The 6575-nt window shown below is 46.1% G+C and overlaps 1 long non-coding RNA gene across 1 annotated transcript; it reads left to right on the top strand.

The window, feature by feature from the left end:
* The first annotated feature begins 283 nt into the window (after positions 1 to 283).
* Positions 284 to 5190, top strand: LOC141727721 (uncharacterized). The gene is made up of 3 exons (XR_012578663.1): positions 284 to 326; positions 1275 to 2279; positions 5081 to 5190. It is a non-coding gene; the product is annotated as an uncharacterized LOC141727721 (long non-coding RNA).
* Positions 5191 to 6575: the final 1385 nt, after the last annotated feature.

Raw genomic sequence — 6575 nt, 5'->3', positions numbered from 1 at the left:
ATATATTTTTGTAATTTTTGCTGGAATTTTGGGCTGATTTTTTTGGGTTTTGGGCAATTTTTAATTTTTTTTAATTTTGGGGAGGATTTTTAATTTCGGGGAGGATTTTAGAGGAGTTTTGGGTGAAAATTTTGGGATTTTTGGGTGAATTTTTTTAGGTTTTTGGGTGGGATTTGGGTTCATTTTAGGCTCTGCTGTTTCTTGGAAATTTTGGGGTTTTTTTTTTGGGGATTTTGCATCAAAATTTCCCCAAAATTTCCTAAATTTTTCCCAATAATTTCCAGGTTCCCCCCGGATCAAGCACGTCTGCAGGAGAACCCCTGACGGTGAGGGACCCAAAAACCCCAAAAATCCACCCCAAAAACTCCCAAAATTCACCCCTAAAATGCCCAAAATCCAATTTGGGATCCAAAAAAATCCCAAAAATTTACCCCTAAAACCCAAAAAAAAAAAACCCCCAAAAATCCAATTTGGGATCCCAAAAAAATCCCAAAAATTCATCCCAAAAATCCCAAAATCCACCCCAAAATTCACCCTAAAATGCCCCACAAATCCAATTTGGGATCCCAAAAAAATCCCAAAACCCCCCAAAAACCCCAAAATCCACCCAAAATTCACCCCAAAAACTCCCAAAATTCCACTTTGGATCCAAAAAAAAAACCCAAGAATTCATCCCAAAAACCAAAAAACCCCCAAAAATCCACCCAAAAATCTAATTTGGGATCCAAAAAAATCCCAAAATTCATCCCAAAAACCTAAAAAAAACCCCCAAATTCACCCCAAAATTCACCCCTAAAATGCCCCAAAAATCCAATTTGGGATCCAAAAAAAAATCAAAATTTAACCCTTAAAAATCACCAAAATAATCCTAAAAATCCCAAATTAACCCCTTAAATCCCAAATTAACCCAAAATTGTCCCCTAAAATTAAATTACCCCAAAATTAACCCCTTTAACCCAAAATAACCCCTTCAACCCGAATTAACCCAAAGTTGACCTTTTAAACCCTAATTAGTTCCTAATTATCCTTAGGACCTCTAATTAGCCCCTTTAAACCCCGGGTTACCCCACATTAACCCTTTTAAACCCCAAATTTGTTCCCTTAAAATCCAAATTAACCCCTTAAACCCTGATGGAACCCTAGAAAAAACCCAAATTACCTCGGAATTAACTTTAAAAATCACCAAATTAATTGATTAAACCCAAATTAACGATTAAAAATGGTGAATTAAACCCTTTAATCCCTAAATTAACCCAAATTTATTGTCTTGGCAGCCTCGGAGCCCGCAGGGGAGCTCAGGGGTCTCCCGCGGAGGCCACGCCCCCCGCGCAGGCCACGCCCACATCGCACGCCCCGCCCTTCACTCAGGCCACGCCCCACCTCGCTTCTCCGGCAGGCCACGCCCACAGCGCAAGCTCCGCCTCTAGGGCAGGCTTCGCTTGTAGTTCAGGCCACGCCCCCACTTCAGGCCACGCCCCATTTCAGGCCACGCCCCCACCTCAAACGCTGCCCAGAGTTCATAACCCGCTGACGGCTCAGGCCACGCCCCCACTTCAGGCCACGCCCCCATCTCAATCGTTGCTTAGAGTTCATAACCCGCTGATGGCCGAGGCCACGCCCCCATCTCAGGCCACGCCCGCAGCTCAGGCCACGCCCCCATCTCAAACGCTGCCTGTAGTTCAAACGCCGCTCACAGCTCAGGCCACGCCCCAGCTCAGGCCACGCCTCTCAGTCAGGCCCCGTTTTCAGTTCAGGCCACGCCCACAGCTCAGGCCACGCCCCCATCTCAAACGCTGCTGCAGTTCAAACGCCACTCACGGTTAAGGCCACGCCCCCAGCTCAGGCCACGCCTCTCAGTGAGCCTCGGTTTTCAGTACAGGCCACGCCCCCAGCCGAGACCCCGCTACTATCTCAGGCCACGCCCTCAGCCTTGGCCACGCCCCAGCCCAGACCCCGCTACTATCTCAGGCCTCGCCCCCAGCCTTGGCCACGCCCCCAGCCCATACCCCGCTACTCTCTCAGGCCTCGCCCCCAGCCTTGGCCACGCCCCCAGCCCAGACCCCGCCACTATCTCAGGCCTCGCCCCCAGCCTTGGCCACGCCCCCGCTGCGCTGCGGGCCCCGCCCCTCGCCCCGCCCCTCGCCCCGCCCCCGGGGCCCGCGGGGGTCCCGCTGCGGGAAATGCCGGGGCTGCAGGCGGGGCCAGGACTGCGGGCACTGCCCCAACTGCCGGGACAAACCCAAATTCGGGGGGCCCAACACCAAAAAACAGTGCTGCGTGTGAGTAATGGGGGGCGGGGATTTTGGGGGAAAAATTGGGGATTTTGGGGAAAAAAATTTGGTGAAAATCGGGGGAAGTTTGGCGAAAATATAGGGAAAAACGGGAAAAAAAAAGGGTAAAAATATGGGGAAAATATGGGAAAAAATATGGGAAAAATAGGAAAAAATAGGGAAAACATAGAGAAAAGTTTGGGGGAAAATTGTGATAAATATGGGAAAAAAATTGGGGCAAAAATTGGGAAAAAATGGGGGAACTTCGGGGTAAATAGGGTAAGAAGTGGAGATATTTAGGGGAATTACGGTAATAAATGAGGAAAATCAGGCGAAAATTGGAAAAAAAATTGGGGAATATTGGGGAAAAATGATGGAAAAATTGGGAGAAAGTTGAGGGAAATTAGAGAGGAATTGAAAATATAGGGAAAAAATTTAAATAAATATGGAGAAAATATGGGAAAAAATATGGGAAAAATAGGAAAAAATAGGGAAAATATGGAAAAAAGTTTGGAAAAAAAGGGGGAAAATTGTAATAAATATAAGAAAAAAAATGGGGCAAATATGGGAAAAAATTGGGGAAAAAATGAGGGAACTTGGTGTAAATACGGTAAGAAATGGGAGATATTTAGGGGAAATACAGTAATAAATGAGGAAAATCAGGAGAAAATCTGAAAAAAAAATTGGGGAATATTGGGGAAAAATGATGGAAAAATTGGGAGAAAGTTGAGGGAAATTGGAGTAGGAATTGGGGAAAATTTGAGGAAAAATGGGGGAAATTTGGGGTGATTATGGAATAGCATTGGGGAAAATATAGAGAAAAAATGGGGAAAAATTGGAGGTAATTTGGGAAAAAATATTTGATAAAATGGGGAAAATAGGGAGAAGTTTATGGTAAAGAAATTGGGAAAATTGGGAAAATTTAGGAAAAAGTTGGGGAAAATTTCAGGAAAAGTATGTGAAAAAATTGGGAAAAAAAGGGGAAAATTCAGGGTAAATACGGTAAGAAATGGAAGAAATTTAGGGCAAATATGTAAAAAAAAAGGGGAAAATTAGGGGGAAGTTGGGGTAAATTTGGGGAAAAATTAGGGAAAGGAACAATTGGAAAAGTTTGTGGAAAAATTAGGGGGAAATTGGGGAAAAATTGGAGACAATACATGAAAAAAATTGGGGAAAAAAAGAGGAAAAATTGGGAAAAAATGGGAAAAAATTGGAATAATTACAGTGAAAACATGGCAAAAAATTGGGTAAATATGGGAAAAAAATGGGAAAAAATGTGATAAGGATGGTAAAAAAATTGGGGAAATTTAGGGAAAAATTGGGAAAAAAGATGGGGGGAAATTTTGGGGTAAAAAATGGTGAAAAATTGGGAAAATATGGGGAAAAATTGAGGAAGATTGGGGAAAATATGTGGGAAAAATGGGGAGAAATTCAGGGTAAAGGAATTGGAAAAAATTGGGAAAATTTAGGGGAAAATTTGGAGAAAAAATGGTAAAAAGTTGGGGAAAATTAGGAAGAAAATATGGAAAAGTTGAGGGAAATATAGGAAAAAATTGGGAGAAAATTGGGGAAAATTGAGAAAATTTGGGGATTTTTGGAAAAAAAATTGGGGAAAGTTCGGTGAAAAAAATGGGAAAAATCCGGAAAAAACGGAGAAAAGTTGGGAAAAAATGGGAATAAATAGGAAAAGAAATGGGAAAATTTAGGGTTAATAAATTTAAGAATTGGGGGAAAGTGGTAGAAAGTGGAGAAAAAATTGGGGAAAAAATGGGAAAAAATTGGGAAGTTTGGGAAAATGTGCAGAAAAATTTGGGGGAAATTTGGAATAAATACAGTAAAAAGTGGGAGAAAATTTGGGAGAAAAATGGAAAAAATTGATGGAAATGTGGGGTAAATATGATAAAAAATTGGAAAAAATTGGGAAAAATTGGGAAAAAATTGAGGGAAAATTTGAGTTAGATGTGGTAAAATTTGGGAAAAAAATGGGGGAGTTTGGGGGGAAAATCAGGAAAAAATTGGGATAAATTTGGGAGAAATCAGGGGAAAATTGGGAAAAGTTTGCGGGAAATTTGGAGAAAATTTTGAGGGAAAATTTGGGATTTTCTGGGAATTTTTACGGGGAAATTTGGGATTTTTTTTTGGAATTTGGGGGGGAAATTTGGGATTTTTTGGGGGAAATTTGGGATTTTTCGGGAATTTTGGGGGGGAAATTTGGGAGTTTTTGGGAATTTTTTATGGGGGAAATTTGGATTTTTTGCGGAGGAAATTTGGGATTTTCGGGAATTTTGGGGGGGGAAATTTGGGATTTTTTGGGAATTTTTGCGGGGGAAATTTGAGATTTTTTTGGGAATTTTGGGGGGGAAATTTGGGATTTTTTGGGGAGGAAATTTGGGATTTTTTGGGAATTTTGGTGGGGAAATTTGGGATTTTTTGGGGAGGAAATTTGGGATTTTTTTTTAATTTGGGGGGAGAAATTTGGATTTTTTTGGGAATTTTTGCAGGGGAAATTTGGATTTTTTTGGGAATTTGGGGGGGAAATTTGGGATTTTTTTGGGAATTTTTGCAGGGGGAAATTTGGGATTTTTTGAGAATTTTGGGGGGGAAATTTGGGATTTTTTGGGGAGGAAATTTGGGATTTTTTTGGAATTTTGGGGGGGGAATTTGGGAATTTTTGGGGGGGAAATTCGGGATTTTTTGGGGGGAATTTGGGATTTTTTTGGGAATTTTTGGGGGGAAATTTGGGATTTTTGGGAATTTTTTTGGGGAAATTTGGGATTTTTTGGGAATTTTGACCCCTCCCCTCCCCCCAGGCTCCGGCGCTGCGACAAAATCGAGGCTCGAAAACTGGAACGGCTCGGGAGGAGAGGTGGGAACTGGGAGGGACTGGGATAAACTGGGAGGGACTGGGAGGGACTGGGATCAAACTGGGAGGGACTGGGAGGGACTGGGATGGACTGGGAGGCACTGGGATAAACTGGGATGAACTGGGAGGGACTGGGAGGGACTGGGATAAACTGGGAGGGACTGGGAGGGACTGGGATCAAACTGGGAGGGACTGGGATTGAACTGGGATATACTGGGATCAAACTGGGAGGGACTGGGAGGGACTGGATAAACTGGGATGGACTGGGATGGACTGGGGTAAACTGGGATCTAGCTGGGATAGACTGGGAGGGACTGGGATATACTGGGATCAAACTGGGAGGGACTGGGATCATACTGGGATCACATTTTGGTTGTACTGGGAGTTACTGGGAGGACATTGAGATCTTACTGGGATCAAACTGGGACTTACTGGGATCAACTGGGAGCACTGGGATGGCCTCAAAAATGTCCCCAAAGCCCCTCCCCCAAAAGGTCCCTGAATGTCCCCACCCCCAGCGCTGGCCACGCCCCCTCCCAGATGAGGCCACGCCCCTTATCCGGTAAAACCCCGTCCCTCCCTCCTGTGGCCACGCCTCCTCCCAGGTTAGGCCCCGCCCCTTCTCAGGTGCGGTCTTGCCCTTCTCTCTTGTGGCCACGCCTCCTCCCAGCGGTAGCCACGCCCCCTCCCAGGTCTAGCCCCGCTCTCCTCTCAGGTGAGGCCCCGCCCCTTCACAATCTGGCTCCGCCCCATCCCTGCTGTGGCCCCGCCCCCTTCTCAAGTGTGGCCCGCCCCCCTCTTAGGTCTAGCCCCGCTCCCTTCACAGGTGAGGCCCCGCCCCTTCACAATCTGACCCCGCCCCATCCCTGCTGTGGCCCCGCCCCCTTCTCAGGTGGGCCCCGCCCCCTCCCCCCCTCAGCCACGTGGGCGCCGCGCGGGGACGGAGGGACAGAGGGACAGGTACGGGGGGAGGGGTTTGGGGACATTTTGGGACATTTTGGGGCATTTTTGGGGGTTTGGGGACATTTTGGGGGTGGGGGAGAGGATCTGGGACGTTTGAGGGGATTTGGGGACGTTTTGGGGGTCCCGAGGGGGATTTGGGGACGTTTGGGAGGATTTTGAGTGGGGGAGGGGATTTGGGGACATTTCCGGGGGATTTGGGGACATTTGGGGGGGTTTGGGGACATTTTGGGGGGTCCTGAGAGAATTTGGGGACATTTTGGGGGGATTTGGGGACGTTTTGAGGGGTCCTGAGGGGATTTTGGCACATTTAGGTGGATTTGGGGAGTGGGGGAGGGGATTTGGGGACATTTCCGGTGGGCTTGGGGACATTTCTTACATAGGGGGAGGGGATTTGGGGACAATTTGGGGACAATTTGGGGACATTTTGGGGGTCCCGAGGGGATTAGGGGACATTTGAGGGATGGGGGAGGGGATTTGGG

The sequence above is a fragment of the Zonotrichia albicollis genome, unplaced genomic scaffold (genome assembly GCF_047830755.1).
Source record: "Zonotrichia albicollis isolate bZonAlb1 unplaced genomic scaffold, bZonAlb1.hap1 Scaffold_225, whole genome shotgun sequence".
In the NCBI taxonomy this organism is placed as follows: domain Eukaryota; kingdom Metazoa; phylum Chordata; class Aves; order Passeriformes; family Passerellidae; genus Zonotrichia; species Zonotrichia albicollis.
Note: the sequence above shows the minus strand (reverse complement) of the source record. Positions and strands in the feature narration are given on the sequence as shown.